General features: G+C 43.4%; 1 protein-coding gene across 7 annotated transcripts in view; it reads right to left on the bottom strand.

Moving 5' to 3' along the window:
• PITPNM2 (phosphatidylinositol transfer protein membrane associated 2) overlaps nt 1–24,706 on the bottom strand; it is a 186,349-nt gene that overhangs the window by 140,785 nt on the left and 20,858 nt on the right. Inside the window, exon 1 of one of the 7 annotated variants that reach the window (XM_081841581.1) lies at nt 13,999–14,265. The exons of the other annotated variants lie outside the window; for them this stretch is intronic. The gene's annotated coding sequence lies outside the window, so the exon portion shown is untranslated. Of the gene's footprint in view, nt 1–13,998; nt 14,266–24,706 lie in introns of those variants that run through there. 7 annotated transcript variants of the gene reach the window in all.

A 24,706-nucleotide genomic window follows, 5' to 3' on the forward strand; every position in this document is an offset into this window, starting at 1 on the left:
GTTTAACCCACAGCGCCACCCACGTCCCCACACACAACTTTATACACATCTATATTGTCTCCTCTTGGCTTTTCTCTAAACTAAAAAGCCTCAAATGATTTAGCCTTTCCTCAAAAGGGAGCTGCTCCAACCTCTTTATCATTTTGGTGGCCCTTTTCTGGACCTTTTCCAGCTCTGCAGTATCTTTTTTGAGGCGAGGTGACCAGAACTGTACACAGTACTCCCAAGCGCAGTCAGTCACACGGCAGATTTGAACGATCGCGTTGTGTTAGCAGTATGCAAGCATGGCGCACCTCATTGTCCTCCAGCTACTGGCATTTAGGGGTACCCTGTTCCGGTACAATGAGGTTCCATTTAGTCAGGAGAAGACATTTGAGGGCAACGTGTCAGGAATTCTCTTGTGCAAGGCTCACGCAAATGAGGGCACCTGTTTTCTCCCCAGGGCCTGGTTGCTGTTCTGGGATGCAGAAGGAAGTCCAGGGTCGAGAAGCCGTAAGAGTGGTACAGGAAAAGCCAAACCGCAACGAGCTCTTGGAATAACAAGATCCAGACACTCCTCTTCCAAAAGCTCTTAATAGCTTTACAGCAAACTGGCTTCAACCCCACCCAGTTAACCTGTATTAGGCAAGTGAGACTCCCAGCTGGGATGGAAGATGAATTCAATTCTTTCCTGTTTAAAAGCGAACCTACCGAATTTGCACTTTCTGAAACAGCACATGAATAGAAACACAGGCCTCCTTTGAAATTCAGACTTTTCCAAACCTTCCAGTGCTGATCTCCAGCCAAGTTCCATGAACAAAAATGCATTTAAGAGGGTAAAGTGTGCATAAAAACTCACGTGTTGGTGGGGGACATACAACATACAAAAATACACCACTGAATTAGGGGGGAAGCAATTTATAAAAATGTGTTGTATTATGCACAAAACATATGAATTGGGAGAAATGTACAGTAAAATGCTGATAGATTTAATGGGATATATTCTGAAACTGCTGTGGAAATGGAAAAAATTAGAAAGTGCGAGAAACCAACATGAGCAGATCTGCCCCGCCCTACTCCCAGCACAGCTTCAGATAAAGGACTTTAGTCTTGATCCCAGACCCCGTACTCTTGCAATGCCCCAGGTCTTAAGCACTGTAATTCAGGGTGTGTGAAGAGAGCAGCAATATCTTTGTGTTTTGCTATTATTATCGCTCACATAATTAATACGTGCAACAATAGGTCTCATGGAGACGCAGGTAACTTTTCATGGTTTTAATTTTGATAATTGAAGCACCTTGTTGCTATGGCAGCAGTTGCTCTAAAAAATTAACATCTCCGCACATGCAGCAATGACTCAGTTCCACGTCCCCATCTCCCCCCCCCCCGCCCCACAGGCATCCAACAAGAAGCTGTTGCTTTGTGCAACTCGCAAGCCCAAATAGATGCCCGGGGGGGAGACGAAGAAAGGGGGGGGACCTCCACTTTAGTCAACATCTGCCAGGGTCACTGTTCTGCACCCATACCAATAACACTGTTTCCATAGAAACTCAAACGAAGAAGCATCAGGCATAAAAATAGCCCCAGTGAGCCGAAAATAACCATCATGTGTCATAAGCAAGAGATACGCTTCTAGCTGCGAGAGATATTTTTACTATGCCTTGTATCGCAAAGGCCGGACCAGAATTTTCCCCCGATCAAAGCAATGTAGCAGTTATGAACTTCTGCCAGTCGCCCTTCGCTGCCGTCACTCTGCTCTCTATGCAAAGGCTGCCCTTAAGAGAACAATGACGTCAGACTGGAAACCCAGCTGCTTCGTTTATTGGGACCAACTAATAGGGTGCAAGCTTTGGAGCTCAACTGAACTCTTCTTCCAGGAAACACAAATCTCATGAGTCCTGCTTAACTCAAAAGCTTGCTTAATTTTTAAACTATCAGCTTTATAACCAGCAGCTTCATTTAGGGAAGGGCTGCTCAGCCCACCCCTTCCTATTTTTCAGACCTCATGTGATTGGTCTTCTGCAGCACCTATGTAGCTCTTCCTACTCCCAGCGAAATCGTAGTTCTATGGCAGTAACAAGGGATCTTCCATCAATAATTCTGGGCATCTTCCCAAATGGAAGATCAGAAATCTATTTAGACAACGCAGTTCTTTCCTTTGAAGCAAGGAAGCAGGTCAGTTATCGGAGATGACCAGACTATCCATTTTGTGTTGATTTCCCACCCCAAAAAAACCTAGCTGAAAAAATAAATATACCTGACTCTAAAGTCAACAGTTGACGGTGCAACAAGCACTATGACCCGCCACCTTTCAAGCCAAGGGCTATGGTTAGTCACTGGTCCAAAATCTGCTTTAAATCCCGTCTTCCCTTGTTTTGCCACTTAACAAACCAGTAAGTGATTTGCCCAAGTCCACATGCAGGAAGTCAGTGGCAGAGAAAGGAAACTAATCTAAGTCTTCTGAAGTAGTGATCTAATGCTCTGTTTTCAGAGGGTTAGCTAAATTAATTTGCCAGAGCAAAGAATGAATAAAGAATATTATGGCGCTTCAGGGTATTTACAAAAGTTTCTACCACAAAAAAATCAGCTAGTGTTTCAGGTGCCACCAAGCTCTTCATTGTTTTCACGAAGATTCTGATGCACCCCTTTCCTTTGTTTTTTATTAAAACTGTGTTTATTCAAAAATTACAATACAGCTTTGTCCACTGCCATAATATCACAAAATGATCACTTCAATCCTCAATCCTTTGTTTAAAAATTCCTGATGTTTGGCTGTGAGAGCCAAATGGGGAAAGAGATAGGCACTGACAAAGGTTAACACAAGGGCTTTTCATTAGCCAGAACAGCCCAGAACTCAGTTCCGGCACTTCTCAGGTGGGCCCTTTGCCATTACAAGAGAACAAGAGAGGCATTCATGGTGAGTTCTGGCACCTCTTTTTCTAAAAAAATAGCACTGGTTAAAGCCCCCTCTCCTTTGCATCCCTTCTCAAAGCTCCCCCTTTTTATTAAGCTTTTGACTTAAACCATGTGGTGCATCTGGAGAGGGGAACATACTTCCAGGGAGAATTCATTCTGGAAGCAGATATCTTTCTTCTCTGCCACCCAAAAACTTGGCTAGACCCTGGAAGGAAACCCTCACTGACCCTCCAGAAGGGTTTCTTACTGCACCATCACTGCCCCCATCACCCCAATGTTTAGTTTGGTGTTTTTATGCATTTATGGTGTTTTTAGTTTGCAAGTTGCCCTGTGACCATGTCATAAAGGGGGAAGAGAGCTCAGGAAGAACATCTGTTTTGTTTTGCTTTGCATTCTCCCCGTTTCCCTCTACATCACTCTTCAGAGCAGAATCAGACATCCTGCTCTCCTAATCCTGATGTAGGATTTACTATCAAAATCCACAGATCTTTGCGTGCAACAACAGACAGTATGCACAAGAGACAGCTGCCTATGCAAGAACCTCTGCCTGTTCATCTAGGGAACCAATAGTTGCTGCCTAGAAGGTAGTGCAAGTGAAAATTCAGAAGTGGGAAGGAGGGAGATGAATTTCAAAAAAGAAGAACCCAAGTCTTTAACCCCACAGTACCCATCCCCAGCTAAACCCTGATATTCAACACTTTCTTAGCCTTGTCTCTCTTACTGCTAAAATTCAGACTGTAGGTTCCTTGGGGCAGTATCCTGCATTGTTTCATTACATTTGTACCTGGATGGCATAAACAACAACCACAATACATTTTAGATCATATTCACCTTTGGCAGACAAGAAAGAAATCTGGTTTACTCACCTTAACCCCCAACAGTCTTTCTTGTTTTGACTCTGATTAACTTCCCTGGAAGATGCAAGGCTAAATCTCCAACCAAGTTGCCATCCAACTGACTACTGAAAGCCCTTTGCCGGTTTCTGAAGCAATGTTTTTTTTAAAACCCATATCCAAGTAACACAAGACAGCATTCTGGACTGCATCCCTGTGGCTCATGCAGTCCTAGGAAGGGTCATTTCCTGCTGGCTGACTGAACGGCACCAGCCAAAATACTGCCGGGCAGAAGGAGAGACAACCAAAAAATCATTAACACACGCCCAGGCTTGCAGCCCTCAGCCCATTTGCAACCCGACAGACTTCCAGTAATAAACCTCCTTCAATCTGCTGAGGAAGAGTGATGACCCTCCCCAAACCCCGTAGTGAAGAAACAGTCCTGTCTTCCTGTCATTAGTTATTAAGGTAGATATTCTTTCCACAATTCTAATCCACAGAAAGATAAACAGGGAAACACCAGTGGGAGACATTATTAACTCATCTCTGGGCTGGCTCATGTTCTAAAAGTGAATAAGGAGTTTTAGAAAAATGCGCTTATCCCCTTTGCAGGACTGTTGCAAGAATGCATTTAATATTTTACCCACCAAAAAACCAGCTAAAAGGAAACAGTTTGTCTAAGAACCTCAGATTTTCCTTGATTTTTAGACACTTTCAACAGCAGAAGTGAAACAGAATCCCTCCAAAAAAAGAGAGCAATGGATTATTGCAGCGCATGCAGTCTGCATGTTTTTCTCTGTGCCTGTGTGTGTATGAGAAAAACTCTGAAAAGGAAGGAAACTAATTACAATGCATGCATTTGTCCTACTGGGGAAGTGATACAATGAGAACCACAAAACCAGAAGCCTCAGAGCTGACCTTTAAAAACCCATATGGCCAGACACGCTATTCAATGTTAAATAAGTACTGGGGGTGGGGGAAGATTTCATTTAATCAAACCTGCTTCTTTCCACAAAACGTGATAATGACAAATACATTTTAAACAATGGGGTTCCAGGAATTGGTCGTTTGCTGCCCCCCAAACCTCCTTCAAAACATCACAGAAGTTTAACCTTTGCTGACATATATTCTGTTTAGACCTCCCTCACACAAGCTGACCCCAAACTGATGTTTAATGTGTTTAAATATAAAAACAAATCTTGCTCAGCCACGTGCTGCGCTGCTTCTTATTCCACAGATTCTCCTACCATAAAAAGATTGGTTTTTCTGCAGTGCTTCTCCTCCCTCTCCTTTTTATTGTTAGTTTCACTAAAAAAGCATTGGGGTTGGTCAGACCCCACTTAATGGAAGAGGAGACAGCTGATAACACTGAACACTCAACGTGCCGTAGGTCTAAGGGGGTGACAGGACATGTGGTGAAAAAAATCACAGAAAAGCTGTTCAGACAGTAAATCTAGCTAGGAAGGTCTATCATTCTCTCCTCCTTTTTTAAAGAATCGTGATTCTGAGAGAATTCTCAGTTGAAGGTGGGGGGACATGAGCAAAGGGCGCCATAGGAATTACCGCGGCGGCCATTAAGAGAAGCCTGACATCAGCCCCGCATAATTGTTCCCCTGTACTATGAACCATAATATTTAATGCAATTTTCTTTTGGACATTAAATTGAAATCACTGTCATATACACCTCTTTACAGTATTTCACTTATGACTTATGAGAAAAGTCTGTTTTAAAAGCCAGATGTGAGAGGAAAGTGCATGGGGCGGGAGGGGGGAGGTCGCAAATCCTGCTTTGCTTCTGAAAGCAAACTGGAAGACATGCTCTTTCCAAAATGAAAGCACTCTACCATCGAAATGGGGGGGGGGAATGGGAGAGGGGGGAGGTCTGTAGCTCAGCTGTAGGACATGTGACCTGAATGCATGCAGAAGGTCCCGGGTTCAGTCCCCCGCTGGCGTCTCCAGGTAGGGCTCGGAGAGGCTCCCTGTCTGAAACCCGGGAGAGTCACTGCCAGTCTGTGTTGGCAATATGGAGCAAGAAGCAATTGGTACAAAACAGCTTTCTATATTTCTGGGGGTGGGATGGGGGACTGTATTAAGACTGCAATCTAGCAGAGACATTTAAAAAGAGGAGAAAAATGGTGACAATAGATGAAAAAGCAAACATTTCTTTATCAGTACTTAAAAATACAAAAAAGAGAGTAAAAAACATGTTACAAACGTCTGTTAACAAACCTCGACTCTCAAGCTGCAGCAAGAAGCTCTCCATCTGCTCTCCTGGCTATATTTACTTTTCCCAAGCAACAAGTCATTTAAGGATCTACAAGAAGACAGCTGGGGTTTTTTTAAACCCACATTACAAAAGGATCCTCCTCCAGTTCTCTTACTGAACTGGCAGGTAACTCTGCGAACGATCCAGCATCTCTCCAGTGGAAGATTCTCTCTAAAGCAGCCCTCACAGCAAATGGGTACCACACCATCCTAGCACCTCCCTCGTTCCTCCCCTGTGGACCACGTTATCATCGCATGAGCAGTGAGAAGTTCAAGGGGCAGCAGTATTGGGTTGGCATTTTGGAGCGCTCAGTATACTTAGAAAGCAAAAAGAGCAGAGGGGCAGGCCACCAGCAACCACACTCCTAGCAGTTGGCTGATCCACTGCCCCGAGCTCAAAGAGGGCCTCAGACTGAGGCACAGGCTAACTTTTCGGCATTTGATCAGTTTTACCCCTTGCTTCCGTGCACATTGGACCAAAGTATGACACTCTCTCAGCTAGAAAAGCATTTGTTAAAACAAAGAAATATACCAGATGCTCCCAGAACTTTTACTCCCCACTTAAAAATACAATTTCTTTCACACTAATACCTTAGGATCAGTTCCCACCCCTTAGCTGGGTGGAAGCTGCACTGTCTTTCCCGCAGCCTTTTCCACTTAGAAACCACCAGCCAATAGCTCAGTCAGGAGAGCATGAGGCTCTTAATCTCAGGGTCATGTGTCTGAGCAACACGTTGGACCAAAGATTCCTGCATTGCAGAGGATTGACTAGATGATCCTCGTGGTCCCTTCATACTCTGCGATTCTATTATTCTACCTCCCTAACAAAACAAAGGCATGGGCAGGAATGGCTGGCCATGGGCATCTCCAGGTGATCAATATCATTAGGCAACAAGCAAAAACTTCACCCAGGCCTTCGGCTAATTAAACAATCTATGGCCTTGTAAATTATGGTGGGGTATTGTTTTTGTTTGTTTCTATGCTATGCATTTTGTGTTTGTATACTGTAAACCTCCATGTGGTCCTTGGGTGAAGGGCAGTATTGAAATTTAGATAATAACAAGCAAACAACAACAATCTGTTTATTGGATATTTATCCTGATTTGTTTGCACAAATGTTATGCAGAGAGTAAGACAGGCTTCATATGGTCTTTACTGAGAATGCATTTGATTTGTTTGCAGGGGGCGTTATGTAACAATGAGCACTCATCCTGATTTGCCTCTGGGGTGTTTATGTGCCTTCCCATTAATACATTGTTCATCCTACACTTTTCAGTGTTTCCCCAGCACTTGCCCAACAACAAGAAGTCAGACTGTTTTTTTAAAAAAAGAAACATCGTTGTGCCAGGGCAACAGAGCACTTCAATCCACTTTAATTGCACAAACCTACTTTTCCAGTGGGCACTTGAATCACTCCTGAAAAGGCTAACAGTCTGGAGGCAACCCATGAATGATTTTTATATGTGTCTACAAGTGTGCTTCCACATGGAGGGCTGATTTTCCAAACAGGTTATTGAGATATTTGCAAGAAGGTCACTGGCAACAGAAGTTTTTTCTTTTACTTATCTGAGTTTCCCTGGATAGGGTAAATCTGCATTAAGGGGGAAGCAGAATATGGGTGACCAAAAAAATACCCCCCCAAAACACCCTTTCATGCCTGAGGCATTTGTCCCACTATAAACACCTGTCTGGAAATACCCTGGTTTTGTATGAATGAGTTCAAGTTAACTCAGCAGGAGGTCTACATGAAAATCGTGTTTTAGCCACTAAGTCCACAGCCTGCCACCCAGTTGCTTCTGTCCTACTCAACCTCTGTTGACAAAAGGGGGATGTCAATGCCTTACTGCACTGGCCCTGCCTTAAGTATGGAAACATCACCATAAAAGAGGGTTTGCATACTAACAAAATGTGATAGAAGCATGCAACAGCTTCAGACACTTTGGCCTCAAATGCCATCAAATGCCAACAGTGCCCTTCAGCTCTCTATATTGGACAAACAGGCCAAACCTTACGCCAAAGAATAAACGGACATAAATCTGACATCAGGAATCACAAGACAGAGAAACCAGTAGGAGAACACTTCAATCTCCCAGGACATTCTATACAAGATCTCAAAGTAGCTGTTCTATTACAAAGGAATTTCAGAAATAGACTGGAAAGAGAAGCTGCTGAATTGCAACTTATTACCAAACTTAAAACCATGGAGAGACCTAGTCTGAACAAAGACATTGGATTCTTATCTCATTATACATGACAAAGCCATTTTTCACCTTCTCACCCCTTGCTTTTTCCTGTAAGACCTATTACAGTCGTTAAGAGTCGTCAACAGGCTCATCACAGCTATCTGCCAATCACCCAATCCCACCACCCTTCTGAGTAATACTCCTCCCCACCTTCTCACTATATAGAAGGGTCTGGTGACTTCTGTCTCAGTGTATCTGAAGAAGTGTGCATGCACACGAAAGCTCATACCAAGAACTAACTTAGTTGGTCTTTAAGGTGCTACTGGAAGGAATTTTTTTATTTTGTTTTGACTTTGGCCTCAAAGGACAGTCCACTGGAGTATGGAAATGATAAACAAATAGTTAAATGTGCAACCAATTATGGAAAAATCAGAGAAAAACTTTAAAAAACAACAACAATAATTCTCCTCCCATTTATGGAACCTGTTGACCCACCCCTCTGAAAACAACATAGAAATGATTTGCTTCCTCTCTTCAAAAGTGAAAAAGAAATCAATACTAAAAACTAAGACTAAAACCTATCCTTTGAGGAAAGGTTAAAGCATCTGAGACTTTTTTTTAGTTTAGAAAAAAGGTGTGCAAGAAGTGACTTGGCAGAAGTTTGTAAGATGATGCATGCTGGGTAGAGAGTGGATAGAACATGTGGACCTCCAGTGGCACTGAATGTTGAAGATTCAGGACAGACTAGAGAAAAGACATTGTTTATTAAATTTAAATACCGCCCTATACCTGTAGCTCTCAGGGCAGTTCACAACATAAAATCACAATATAAAAAACACAAAATACATAATAAAAACGAAGACAACCCCATAATCCCCCCATTCAGGGTATAGTAAAACTACGAACTCGTTCCCACAGGAGGCAGCGATGGCCACCAACTTGGACGGCTTTAAAGGGGATTAGACAAACGTATGGAGGAGGAGAGGGCTATCAATGGCTACTAGCCAGGATGGCTATGTTCTACTTTCACTGTCAGAGGCAGCAATGCTTCTGAATGCCAGTTGCAAAGAAGCCACAGGAGGGAAGAGAACTCTTGTTCTTGGATCCTGCTTGAAGGTTTCCTTTTGGGCTTCTGGATAGCCACTACGAGAACAGGATCCTGGGCAAGATAGGCTTTTGGCCTTATCCAGCAGGCTCTTCTTATATTCTTGCTGGGAAAGGTCTTGCTGCTGATGCACTGGAGCAAAAGCCTCTTCCCGGTTTATGTCAACTGGAACAGGGCTGCTGCTCAGCAGCTATTTCTGATACCTCAAATCACTATGAATTTGTATCGAATTGCATTGATGTATTTGCTTTTTGCTTTATTTATACACTAGCGCATGTTCAAAAGTATTATGGTGGCTGTAATGTTTGTTAATTTTAAATGCTGCCGTTATCAACTGCTCTGAGCGCAACATTTTGTTGTTTTGGAAAAGCGGAATATAAATAGTAAATCATCAACAACAACATCAGTTAAAAAGTGGGTTCTAATTGTGCTCTGAAGCAGCTAAGCTACCCTCATGCAGACAAGGAAGCTGACATTTGGCGCACTTGTTGTTTTATACACATGCTTCAAAATGTAGAGACAGAACCCTGAGATGGTAAGATGGATGGTAAAACTTCAGGATGCTGGTGTGTGACCCCATTTTTGTATATTCCTCAGGTAAAGCAAGAAGCAAAATCAAAGTCACCCTGGAAAATACAGAACTAGTCTATCAAGGAGAAAAGTCCTAAATCAGCCAGCTCCCTGCTCTGCTAGCTTTTTTAACACCCCAGAGTTTTTTCCACAAGGGAGTTTTGCAAAATGCAATCCTTCCACCTCCAGTCTAAAATACTACAATTTCTACCACCTCATTCCCACCTCATTTTGCTACAACTGAAGAAAAGGCCAAATTTTCTATGTGGGATTTTAAAAAATCCTAAGGAAAGGAATTGGGTGAGCACCAAACTACACTTGAGTGCTTGGAGCATTAAAGCACTCCAAGCGAGTTTTCCCAAGAGCTGGACTTAATGGTCAAAGGGCTTTATGCCAGCTCTCCTGTCTCCACCTCTCAAGCTTTTGTTCTAATAAACCTGATTGTGGTGGAAGGAGAATAGATAAGAACAAACTGCCTTATGCTGAGTCAAACCACTGGTCCACCTTGCTCAATGTTACCTTTTTCATACAAAGCTATATAGTTAGCATAGGCATAAGCAGCACATTCCATTAGGGTGTGAAACCCAGGGAATCTTGCAAAAACACTCAGGGTGTACGGCTTGTGGGGTGCTCAGGTGCGTCAAATCAAGCACATCCTTAAGTCTGCTTGGAGGGGTGAGCCCTGTTGCTCGAGGTGATGAGCAATGCAGGGCTGCCACATGCAAGCGCACCATAAATGCAGCCCCTCTCTGCACAAAAAGTGGTGGGCAGTTCTCACAAGCCAGCCAAAGTGCGCTCCCATTCTTGCAAGAACAGCTCTCCCATGCCTCTTCTGCCTGTATGCACCACGATGCTCATGGCTTGGACAAACAAGGCAGTCTATCCCATTTTGCCACTTGAGGCAAACTGGGAAGGTGCCACCCCTACCCACTGGTGGGCCAGCCTTGTGGACAGAGGTGGGCATGGCTGGGGGTGCAGGGTGCAGCTGACTGGAAGGTGCAGAGAAGCAGCCTGTTAACCACGATGCACTGCTACAACTGAGCATGGGCAGGGACCTGCAAAGCCACTTTTTATTATTTAGATATTAGGTTTGGCCCGGGCCCAGCCAACTCCCCCCATGCACACACCTGTGATGGGAAGGGGCAATAACCCCCACCTTAACAAAAAACAAAAAACACTTAAGGACACAGTATTTCACACACTGTGAAAGGGTTTTAAAAGGGTTTTAAAAAGGCAAAGGTAAAAGGAAAGGGTTAGTTAAAAATTCTATCTGAAACTAAACAAAAAATAGTAACACCATGACTATAGGGCCATGCTTTCAAATTCATGTCTTGGAAGATTACTATCTTAGAAGATGAACAGACCAAAAAGGCAACTGGGTATTTTGAGCTCTACTTGTGAAACTGGGAGGCGTAAGGTAAGTTAATGAGGAGCGCCAAGTGATTTCAGGCAAGTCAGGCTTGATCAGGAAAAGGGGATGGGGAGGGAAGAGGGAGCATTTTCCTCTTCATAGAATTGTAGAGTTGGAAGGGACCACAAGGGTCATCTAGTCCAACCCCCTGCAAGGCAGGAAACTTTTACCCAAAGTGGGGCTCAAACTCACAATACTGAGATTAAGAGTCTCATGCTCTACCAACTTGAGCTATGCCTTCAATCACTTTTGTGTCATGTATTTTAGACCAAAACCCTGAGAGAGGAACTGCTCTTTTTCTTTATTGGTCAGTAAGCTGCTCTGGGGGCCTTTTGGCTGAAGAGCAAGATAAAAACAAATAGTAACTTTTGAGAATATATTAGTGAAAGTAACATATAAATATACAGATTATAGCTGAGCAAATAGCTTACAAAAAATCCATACATTAGACAAAATACATACTAAAATGCTGATGAATTTTCATGAGGACTTTTTTTTAAAAAAAGTCACAAACTGATGTGCAAAATCTATTGTGCTGAACTTAAGGCTGGCAAAGTGAGGAAGAGAGAGAAACCAAAACTGAGGGATTCCCCCATCTCTCACTGCAAATACTTTGAACTACTTTTCAAAGGCCTGCTTTGAACTGTTGCTAAGAAAGGAAAACTTGCTCCCCCCCCCCAATTCATCTTTAACCCTAAAAACAAACACACACTCTTTGTGGCTCTTAAATCAACAGATGACAAACTGCTACTGAGTAGAGGCAAGTGTGAGTGTGGTGGCAGTGCTGGGGGGGCGGGTGCTGATGAAGTTGGTTCGGTGCAAAAAGAGAGGTTCTGCAAGCTTGTTTTCCTGTTCTCATCTGTCAAACATCAGAGGGCCTTTGGATCTTCCCTCGTTTCGACTGAAGCAAACAGCCTTGTGTTCCAACCACACTCTTTCAGCAACCCAGATTACAAATGACGACTCATATTACTCAGTGCAATCAACATCAAAGCTTCTTCCCTGGTTCCAGAGATCTCAGCTGCAAGCACCACGCCCATGAGCCTACCTGCTTTCAATACATCCCAAACACGCTCCCTTGTGTCATACACTGGCATCTGAAAAATTACGGCAGACCCAAGTGAGTGGCAACCCTGATTGATGTCTGACTACTGTGATTCCTCACAACTACTCATTCCCCATCTGCAAGTCACAAACCCCAATTCCACAGCACTGCCAAAGAGAACTGCTAGTACAAACTTCTCCAAGGCAGACACATTGTGGAAAGGCACTTACAGGGCCAATTAGGTTCAAGGTTAACCTAAGAGGCAAGACCTCTTCATCTATATCATGGGAAGCCAACACAATGCCCTTCAGATACTGAGGAACACAACTTCCAGCAACCCCAGCAAGGCCAATGGCCCAGGGCTGATGGGAGTTGTAGTTCACAACAACTGGAGGGCAATATGTTGACAACCCCTTTGAGAGAGTAAGGCCTGGAGACACATAATAATAAAAACTACCAACAACAACAACCAGAACAGCAGCGTGAGATGCACTAGGTTGCTATACACACATTAGCAAGCGATAAGCCATGGGGCAATAAGCCATCCAGAGGTTAGGTTAGGTTCATCGAATGTATGTATTGCATCCCATTATGAAATTCCTCCAGCTATTTACAACCAAGTAAGAAATACAATAAAATCACATCAACATATTAAAAATGGTTTTACCAATGCAATCCAGGAAAATATGTATTTGCTTGGCATCAAAATGAGTACAAGGTTGATGCCTGGTGGGCCTAACATGGGAGAGAAAAGGCCCATTCTCCCATGGCCGCCCCCCAACCACCTGTGGAAGGCTTTTTTAAAAAATGTTTTTAAAATGTTTTAATATTATTCATTATATTTTAGACACTTTGCTGTTTTGTTAATGCTTGGATTAACTGGCCAGTTTTTAAAACAACAACACTGTTATTTAACTTTTTTTTTACATTTTTCTTGTTTGTAACATGCAATTTTGTGTCTTATTATATTTAAGTGCCTTCCAAGGCATATACCCAAAAATAAGGCCCATAAATAAATTTATAGCTAAATAAAATAATAATAAATGTATTACAAGTGGTACATATTCATTACCATTTTCACCTTCCTGGGGGAGAGGAGAAATCACAAGCATATATAAACCATGAAACATGGCCCCAGGGTCTGGTGATGTTAGAGACATTGCCCAATAGGTGCTCTTTGCAGCTAGCTGCTCCCAAGTTGATACTCAACTGTGTCAAAAACCTGCAAATCCATCCATCCCCACCTACTGAAAAACAAACCCTCAGGATGAACAATATACACCTAACCTGTACTACAAGGGTAGCAATGTTGCTATCAAATTACTCCAACATGTAAAAATACTTTTTTGCCCTAAGCCATATTATATTTTCACAGTCTTCCCCATAAACTGTTCAAATAAGAGCCACCTTTGTTACAAGGCAGCAATAAGTGAGAAGTAAAATACGTACAAGTCACTTGGTTACCAATGACTCACCTGCCGGACAGGTTGGAACAATACTAGCCCATTAAAAATTTCCTCTTGGAAAGGCCAACCTGCCTCCCTGTTGTTCCACCTCTGAATCAGGTGTGTAGATATTTATTATCAAAATTGCTGGTGGTTTAAGAGAGAAAGCAAGGGTGCCACCCCTGATGCTTAGTTTTACCAGCTGACAAAAACCAACCGTGTTGTCACCCTGCATTTGCAAATTACCTTTTGGAAAAAACCTGAGAGCGGTGTTTGATCGCGTTTCTTTCTCACCCTGGCTCCCAAAGCGTTCCCTCGTTCTGCCATCCTTCACTAAGAAGCCTTGCTGAACTGCTGTGGCCACCGGTCTCATCACTGCACACTCTGGTGACAGACAAAGCCCAGCAAAACATCCATGTCCGTGGACAGGAAAGCCCAGTTGAAGAGAAGGGATGGGGAAGGGAAGGGAGGGGAAGGCAGGGGAAGGGAAGAAGGGAAGGAAGGGGGAAAGACACGGGAAATAAAACGGATTCTCTGCTCTGCAGGGAACACTAAGCTATGTTGCCATGGAGAAGCGGGGAGCTGTAAAAAATGAACAGAGGTACTCCTTGGAGAGCGAGACTCTGAGGCGGCTTGCAAAGGCACCACTTTGCAGGGGAATAATCCTGAGTGAAAGGCAGGCAGCAAAAGAGGCAATGTCAGAAACCAAAAGAGTCCCAGACTGCAAGAACAAGAGGCTGGAAGGATGAAACAGTGCCCCAAATGGTGCAAAGATCTGGAGCACTGGCACTGCCCGTGACAAAAGGACGCCTTTTGCTTTTTCACCTATGGGACTTTTTACTAGTTTGCAAATGGTGGGAGTGGGGAGATGACAAAGGGAGGGCAAAGTTTCTACAATCAGACATAGTGTGGAAGAAAGTGGGTATTGCTTTATTTTATTTATTTGTGTACCTTCCATTTAACAACGTCTCTAGGCAGCTAATAATAAAAAGTTATAAACCACTAAAAACGAGCCAGTGCGTGAAAAAGTTAAAAAACAGAGCAAAACAACCACAGTATTAAAGTAAAAGAACTAAATAAATAAAATCAGCAACAGCAAAACATAACCCAGCTGAACCTGAAGATGCTGAAGTTTTGTGCTTTTTTTATTAAAAAAAAAAAAGATTGGAGGTTTGTTCTTGGTACAGCCAGACATCAGGGTGCTCATTTCTGATCCACTGTGGGAGCCTAATCTTGCTGGGGGAGAGTCAAGAAGGGGCAGCCCCCACCACTCCTGCTCCACCCTTTTTTAACACCCCAGGGTCAGGCAGGTAGTGTACTAAGGTGGAGCCCAGTAGTAATTGATAAACTGAAAAAGGTGGTGATACCCACAAATGAATCCTGTGTGCTTAAGGAATTCTACTGCAGCAGAACTTAAGAAGGACCAAACTGGAGGAGGAAGGGAGGCACTGAGGGATAGATAAGCACACTGCAGGGAGAGCAGAAATCTGAGAATACCTAAGCAGCCAAGGGCCAGCAGGGAAGCCTTACCCAAGGGCACGGATCTGATTTTCCAGAGCTAAGAGTCACTTGCTCTTCTCCCTACCCACTGAACTGCAGACAGGTACGTCTTCCAGAGCTTAAGAAAACTGGGCCAAAGGCCAGCATCCCGCTCTCACAGTGGCCAGCTCCATGTCCATGGGAGGCCAGGGGCTTTATGAAGAGAATCAGCCAGCCTTCCCCAGCTGCCACATCAGAACTGAATTTTGGGGCAGCTGCAGACTTGCTGGCAAGCTGCTAAGCATAGGTGTGGAGGACGGCTTCCTTCTCCCTTCTCAAAGCAGTCAACCACAAAAATGAAGAACATTCTGTCCAACATTTCTCCGATGAAAATAGGAATGTCCTATTCTATTATTATTTCTTCTTCTTCTTCTTCTACTACTACTACTACTATTATTATTATTATTATTACCTTGCCCATCTGACTGGGTTGCCCCTGCCACTCTGGGCAGCTTCCAACATATATAAATCATAGTAAAACTATCCAGGGCTACCTTCCATTGTCTTCTAGAGGTTGTATAGTTACTTATTTCCTTGGCTTGGGGGTCACATAACTCTATATCCTCCAACGTTTCTCCGATTAAAATAGGGACTTCCTAAGGAAAAACGGGACATTCCAGGATAAAATCAGAAACCGGGACGGCTTCTGTAAATCCAGGACTGTCCCTGGAAAATGGAGGCACACTTGAAGGGTCTGGAAGAACAGGCATGTGGCTTGCAGTGTTAATATATAAAATCTGCTGCATGCCTCTAATATGCCGCAGGGAGCCTGGGGTGGGCCACTTCATGCTTGCATGGTTATATTTGACAAAACACACTGCCTGCACACTCCTGCGTTTGAATCACAAAGAATGAAACACAAAATTGCATTTTAGGTTTCCATACAATGACGTCAGACCATTCTTGTTCCTCCAGGCCAAATAAGTAAGCTAATGAAAAGGCAATTGCTGTGTGAACTTCAATTAATACTTGCAGCCATAGCTTATCTTTGTGGCAGTTTCAGTAACTCCTGCTCTCCCACAGGGCTAACTTCCTAACCCCAGGAAACCCTATGAATCCCTCAGCCAATAAACCCCAAGCGTCTTTTGCAGAACCCTTGCACACTTGGGAAAGGGCCAAGGTGCAGTGGCAGAGCAGGGTTTTGCATGCATGATTGAGAAGTCTTATGAAAGAAACCTGCTTCCCCAAAAGATCTGACTTTTCGCAGTGAGGAAAGTGACGCAGAAAAACCCAGAAGTGTGAGGTAATACTGGTTTTGAACCAACAGCATTTATCCTCCCTGCAAACAAGTCGGCATCAATGCTCAATAAGCAGGTCACGCTGTGTTCTAATTCAGAGGACTCTGTGACATATTCTAGAGTGTACAGACTCCCATTCGACATCACAACAATCCTCTGTGTTTGTGTAATGCAGGGGGAAGATGGTTCAGTTAATTAAATTAACACTTTTATATGCTGCCCTTCAGTTTTAACTCCTTCCCAGGGTGGCATCCAACAATCATAACTGGTCAACGACTAAATGACACATCAAAACAGCAGAAAAAATAAACAAGATCAAAATTTGTGCAAAACAACAACTTGGATGGCATACATAGGAAGGCTCCGGCCAAAAAGGGAGCACAATCTCAAAATGATACAGGGAGAACTGAATTTACAGAATAGTAAAATGCTCTCATGGAGCTGCTCTGACTCAGAGTAGACCATGCTCGACTGGGTGGACAAATAGTTTGACCTGGGATAAGGCAGCCTCCCTAGGAAAGTTAGGGCCTTTTCTGCTGTGGCAACCAGACTTTGCAACGGCTTTTCTACCAAAACCTACCTGGCCCCATCTTTCCTCACTTTTCAGTTGACAGCTAAGAAGGAACCTTTCAAGCAGATTTTTGGAACTTGCCTCTTACCCTGAGTTACTGCTGCTTTATTAACTATTGCTGCTGTTTTAATATGACTGGAGGGGATTTAAACTGTTTTAAGCCACGACATTTGTCTGTAATGCCTTTGTTTATAATATCCCAGCATTGCTCAGGAATTCTACGAATTCTACAAAACCAAAAAACTACTTTCAAAATTTTTGGAATCAGTGATTAAAATCAGTCAGGGCCGGCCTGCCCATGAGGCAGGATGAGGTAGCTGCCTTGGCAAGTGGAACCACAAGAGGTGGTGCCCCACGGATGCCTCACCCACCCTGCCACTTCTGCCGCCAGCAAAAAAGGTGTGGCAGTGGCATCCAGTGAGATCTCGTGAGAACCTGCCACCACCATTTTGTGGGCTACTAGACCCAGGTAAGGAAAGCTTCCGTGGCGGGGGGCGGGGGGCAGCAGCTTCCCATTTCTCTTCAGGACAGAAATGGGACCGTCTGCCCCTGAAATTAGTGCAGTTTTGAAAAGTTCTGTCCTCCATCTCTATTAAAAATTGTGTCCAACAGTTCCCAAAGAGAGATGAAAAGCTCCTCCTAGACTTTGGGAACTATCATGAATATTTTGGTTACAATATCTTAAGAGGTGTCCAATACATAGAGGGCAAAAAGCTTTTCAAAATATATTGTAGATATTTTATAGTTTCTTTTGTTCTTTTGGATACTTATTGACTGTGGCCATTTCTTGACACAGAGATAGTATACAAATATTAATAAAACATTTTGTTATTTGTTCAACAAAAGCAGAGCTGGGAATGGCCGCTTACCATCTTGCCAGTGAGCGGCTGTTGCAGCCCAACACCTCCCCTTTCACCCGGACGCATGGTGCCATTTTAGGAATGTTCTTTCCGCCACTCCAGCTGACATGGAGGCTCACGGGTTGCTGCCAAATTTGCAGCGGCCCTGGAGGGGACGGGCCTTGGCCATTTACTTAGCCCAGCCAACCACTCTGCACAGCATCCAGTCGATGGGGAGCGTCACCCACCCTTCCCCTCCCTTCATTCATACTTGATCACAGTGATACCTCGGGTTAAGAACTTAATTTGTTCTGGAGGTCCGTTCTTAACCTGAAACTGTTCTTAACCTGAGATATCACTTTAGCTAATGGGGCCTCCCGCTGCCGCCGTGCAATTTCTGTTCTCATCCTGAAGCAAAGTTCTTAATCTGAGGTACTATTTCTGGTTTTGAATTATGGAGCTGGAGGAGACTCTTGAGAGTCCCATGGACTGCAAGAAGATCCAACCTCTCCATTCTGAGGGAAATCAGCCCTGAGTGCTCACGGGAAGGGCAGATCCTGAAGCTGAGGCTCCAAGACTTTGGGCACCTCATGAGAAGAGAAGACTCCCTGGAAAAGACCCTGATGATGGGAAAGATGGAGGGCACAAGGAGAAGGGGACGACAGAGGACGAGATGGTGGGACAGTGTTCTCGAAGCTACCAGCATGAGTCTGACCAAACTGTGGGAGGCAGTGGAAGACAGGAGGGCCTGGCGTGCTCTGGTCCAGGGGGTCACCAAGAGTCGGACACGACTAAACAACAACAACAACAACTATTTCTGGGTTAGCCAAGTCTGTAACCTGAAGCGTCTGTAACCCGAGGTACCACTGTACTGCTCTAACCCTTTCCTTTTCAGCTAGGAGCGCTTTGCTGAGGTCTTTTGGCGGTTACCGTATTCAGAGCCGGGAAGGAATTTCCCCAGCTCTGCAGGTTTCGCCTTCTCCACAGCACTAGTCAGAACTCTGGCGGTTTAGGCCTTGGGTGGAATCCTATAGCATGTCTTCCACCCCGTCTTCCCTGTGGCGACATTAAAAGGGTACCCCATTAGAGGGGTCTGGAGTGAAGTCTCTGTCCATAAAGCCAAATGCGTAGGGCTAGCGGGCCACAGAGCTTCCCTCAGTGTTTGGGGGCCATGCGCGTAAACCTGCTTTTGTGATGGGTCCACCCCTGAATAGAACCTGTCATGCCTCGATCCTCCAGCAGGGGGGCTGAGAGGGACACACACCCAGTGCCTATGCCAAACCTTCCTACGTCTGAAATCAATAAAATTGTGCCCATTTAAATCCCAGACAGTTGTTGTATCCATTCATTTTCCACTCAGCAGTTAGGCACGCCGGGAAGGGGGACTCTGCGGCTGGGAACCAATTTGCACCATAAACAGATTAACAGACAGAGAGGATGAACAAATGAAAGAAAGGTACATGCAAAACAGAGAACAGGGATCCAACATCTGGGTTATATTCTCCCTGTAATGAGCACACTGTCAACAGGACAGAACCCTGTCAAGCAAATTACAAAGCAATGAGGTTTTATTCACAGGGTGACAAGTCAACAGCCCATCAGTTAATTTTAAGAACTGACTACATACTCAGGCCTTAAATAAAATAAACGAGCTGTCTTCGCACACACACACAAAATTGGAACATAAAACAGAAGGCGACTAGGACTGGTTTTTCTTGATTTGACACCCTGGGATTACAAGGGGGGGGGGCTTTACATCAGTTCAGTCTCTTGACTCCCCATAAGGACTGCAGTGCTTTAAGTACAAAGTCCATTTCAACCACTATATACGGTATTTCAGTCTCACAGCAACTATGCAAGTCCAGCCTCCCTGCCAGCTGTGCCTTTGAAAAGTCACGGAGAACAGCAGTTTCAGCCAGTGTAGCTTACCATGTCAAGGCACCACAGAGGGAAGGAAAGTTACACAGGCTGAAATTCTGTATTTCCCCCATTAATTAAAGCTGCAAAAAATTGTCCTCAGTTATACCTGGGTACCTATTTTTGTTCCCATTTTGCAACAAGGAACTAGGGCTGAGAGAAATAATTGGATAACATCAATATCACAGCAATCCATATGTATCACAAAGTGCTGTTTGCAAATCCCACTTCAGATTAGTGGTGTTTGGAGAATTTGATATTTGCAAATTTCAGCATTAATTGACCTGACCTGTACTTCCCAGACTAATGCACAGGTCAGAATTTAGTTATCCAGTGGCTTTAGTGCTTTCTGAATTTTCTGACCCAATTCTAAGCTCAAATAAAGGTATCAAAATGCAGTTTTTGAAATGGGTGCTTTAAGAGAAAATAGGTTTAAAATATATATTAAATAAATTTAAAAAGCAGCTTAATGCAGAAACAGGAGGAAACACGTATAAAAATGGCACAGTCCAGAAATATGCATCTGTCCATTCTTAGTTATGAAGCAACCACAAGCTATGGTTTGTCAGTTGGGATGTCTTGCCAAACCATGGTCAAGCTTCATAAACCATGGTTCATGGTTTGGTTTGACATGTGAGCAGAACTAGTGAACCGTCCAAGTTTACACCAGAAAAACCATTAATATGGTTCAGATATGATGCCAAACGGTCTGTCATAATGTTTGAACCACCATCATCCAAACCACCATACTTTGTGAGTGGCTATGAAACAAGGTTCTGCAACCATGATTTTCAGCTGCCTTGTATAATACAGTACAGGCCAACTGTACTTTGACGATGCAACTGAACCAACAAATCACAATTTGGGGTGTTGGCACCCTTGGAGACTATCATTTAGCAGGGAAGGAGTGAAGGCAGGGAAGGAGTGCAGCCAACCATGATCTGCCTGGATGACAGAAACACAAATCATGTTTTGGAGTATAGACACCTGAACTAAAAGTATTGGATTAGGATTTGAATTCAATCAATGTAAATGCAACACTTGTAATTTTTTACCTCCTCACACCTAAAGCAGTTTTACAACTAAAATTAATTACGCTAAAGTTCATAGCTCACTTGCCTACCAGTATCTGCACTAATGGTTGTTGCATGGGGGGGCGGGAATTAAACATCTGTAAACACTTTTCTTTCGCTGGAAATGATTCTTGTCAGAGCTTACCAGACAGAAAGGATCTTTATTTACAATAAAAAACAGAAAGAATTAATGAACTGTTCAATAATAAATTTAGCTCAGTATTCTGAAAAAGCTAAGGGTCGGGGCTTGTCCAATATGGCAGGATACTGCTTAAATATTAAATGCCTAGCAGTGCAAAAATTGTCCTAGGCCAGCAGGACATGGCGCCACCTGCAAGCATGTACACCAAGCTGAGCAGCATGACAAGTTGGATATGTGTGTGAAAGATTTCGAATCTGCCAATTCCTTCAGAAGCTGCAAACCCAAGTGGGTGACTGTTAGCATGAGTTGTGCCATCTGCAGCTAAGATTAGGGCTAGCAAGATGCAGGGAGGTGTAACATCTTCAACAGCCTGTGCATGGCTCAGAACATCTTCAGCCCAAATGTGCTGCTAATTACAATAGGTTGGGGGGGGGGAATATATATAACCAGATCAACAACACGCAGATGGTCTTCCCCCTCTACCTCCGTCAGATGTGGCAGTGCAGCTAAATTCATATTCTCCATCCTCCAGAAGTGACAGCTCTGAACCCAAAAATTCTCTTACATGCATGGGCAATTTAAAAATGACATTTTGGAGCACGGGGCCTGTGTTTTAAAGTTTCATCAGAGGCAGGGTTCTGAGCCCAAACTCCCCACCCCACCCCTCACCTCTGGGCCACAGCAAGCCCAGCTGCAGACACAAGATCAGATCTCTGCAAATGGTGATTTGCATTGGATTGTAGTGGGTGGGGGCTGGAAGAGCCACTCTGCAATGCCACTCTGTGAATGCCAATCCCAAAGCAGCATATTGTTTACTATTACTACTACTAAGAACATCAGGAGAGCTTGCTGGATCAAGCCCCTGGCCCATCATAGTGCAGTATCCTGTTCTCACAGTGGCTGACGAGATGCCTCTGAGAAGCCTGAAAGCAGGAACTGAGCAGAACAGCCTCTCTGTTCAAAACACCTGGCTTGAGAGCAGTACATGTGAAAAGGATCTAGGAGTCTTGGTTGACCACAAACTTGACATGAGCCAACAGTGTGACGCAGCAACTAAAAAAGCCAATGCAATTCTGGGCTGCATCAATAGGAGTATAGCATCTAGATCAAGAGAAGTAATAGTGCCACTGTATTCTGCTCTGGTCAGACCTCTCCTGGAGTACTGTGTCCAGTTCTGGACACCACAGTTCAAGAAGGACACTGACAAACTGGAACGCATCCAGAGGAGGGCAACCAAAATGGTCAAAGGCCTGGAAACGATGCCTTATGAGGAACGGCTAAGGGAGCTGGGCATGTTTAGCCTGGAGAAGAGGAGGTTAAGGGGTGATATGATAGCCATGTTCAAATATATAAAAGGATGTCACATAGAGGAGGGAGAAAGGTTGTTTTCTACTGCTCCAGAGAAGCGGACACGGAGCAATGGATCCAAACTACAAGAAAGAAGAGAAATTTAAAGACTATCTACAGAAACATTGTAAAATTAATGAGTGTTAAAATGATGTCGGAATGAAAAGAAGCGGTTTTAGCAATAATGTTAAAAAGGAATATGTAAAAATGGATTGATAATAGATGAAAACATAAGGCTATAATATGTTAAGATAAAGAAATAAGATAAAAACAAAGAGGGAAAGGATTTGCTGAATTAACCATTAGAACTGGATTACAAAAAAGGGAGGTGTGAGGAGGTCAGGAAACAAGTAAATGAAAAGTAAGACATAGAAAGAGGGATTTATTTTTAATTGTCTTCATTTTTTCTGTATTTTGTATCTTTTGTTTTTTTTTTTCTTTTTATTCTCTTTTTATTACTTTTGTAACCCTTTTTTTTGAAATCTTAATAAATATCATTTTAAAAAAAACTACAAGAAAGAAGATTCCACCTAAACATTAGGAAGAACTTCCTGACAGTAAGAGCTGTTCGACAGTGGAATTTGCTGCCAAGGAGTGTGGTGGAGTCTCCTTCTTTGGAGGTCTTTAAGCAGAGGCTTGACAACCATATGTCAGGAGTGCTCTGATGGTGTTTCCTGCTTGGCAGGGGGTTGGACTCGATGGCCCTTGGGGTCTCTTCCAACTCTAGGATTCTATGATTCTACCCTCTTGGGATTCTCAGCATTCAGAGGCATTGTCATCCTCATCTAGTCGATTATAGGCTACTTGCAACACAGAAATTTCAAAATGGTTTACGGGAAGGAAAATTAAAATACACGGAGATGCAATAACCACAATTTCAGATAATTTACATTAAGGTAAATCTAATCATATAAATACACAATAACCATAATAACACATGGTTAGTGAAAACTATTAGGCAGCATGATACAAACTTCCAACCAACATAAAACCCACTATTCACACAACCACCCAGCTCACCATTCCACATGACCACTGCATTCACCACTTCATACTAAGACTAGACAAATTGACATTAATGGACATAAATAACTTAGGTCTGTTTCAGAATAAATGTTAGTTGGACACAACCCAGTACCTCTATCTCCCACTCTTACTCAACAATACTGAAACCCACATATGGTTACGACACCCTTACGTTCTTCTTGGGCGGGATCAATGTCAAGCCTATTATCCATACTGATGCAGCACTAAGGCCCTGCCCCAGTCCCTCTCTCGTGGTTAGCATTAAGCGTGATTTGCACTGAATCAAACGCCACTGAAAAGGCAAAAAGGGAAGAGAGAGGGCAATGTGTGGCTCAGAAAGGTGAAGGGGTGTGCATTCCCAAGGTTACAAGTTAGTATTTTCCAAAAGCTAGCATAACTTCTGCACCCGACCCCACTGAAGCAGAGAGCAAGACTTTAGTGATAAAATTCCTAAAATTCTGGAGGAAATATATATAAAAATCAAGGAACAATAGATATAAAACCATGAGCAATTACATACTCTCAATAGGATATGCATTATTAATATCAAATTGTTCCAGAATGAGAATGAAACTTTTAATTAAAGAATTTCCAAGCGCAATTAAAAAACAGGGATGGGGAGGACAAAGTAAAAAAATTAAAAGGGGGAAAAGGAAAAGAGTAGCAAAACTGGAACATAAGAATGAAAAATTCAAGTATATGGGAAGGTTATTTTACCCGGGTGGTGGTGTTGTTTTAAACTTCCCTCTTTAAATAAGAAATGATTGATTTTACAGATGTTATTTTAGAACGTGCCAATGTCATGCATGGCGCTCTGCAGTACAAGCACAAAAAGACACAGAGTTCTGCCCCAAGCAGCTTACAGTTTAAAGTCAAGAGAGACCAAAGGGCATTGAGACGGATCTACGGTAAGTGTTTCCACTTGAAACAGAAACACAGCAGAGGCTCTGCTAGCCAGCAGAAGAGAGAAGGAGAGGGTCAAAACATTTCTGCTAGGCCTGGTCAATCCCAAGGCTTCCTGTTGTCAGCTCATCCCTGGGAAAGGATTCCCCTCAGTGCCTGAAAAGGTCCTGAGGCCTCAGCGCACTCACTCTCACATCTCTTCCAGACAGCTTGCGTATTGGGCATTCATCCTGATTTGTTTCCAGTGAAGTTAGACAACGAAGTGTCAAGCAATTGTTACCCCACACTTTCCAATGCAAGTTCCCATCACTTTCTTTATCACAAAAACTCCCACCTTTGTGCATGTTTTATATTATTAT

This window comes from Podarcis erhardii (genome assembly GCF_964252035.2).
Source record: "Podarcis erhardii genome assembly, chromosome: 15".
Taxonomy (NCBI): Eukaryota; Metazoa; Chordata; class Lepidosauria; order Squamata; family Lacertidae; genus Podarcis; species Podarcis erhardii.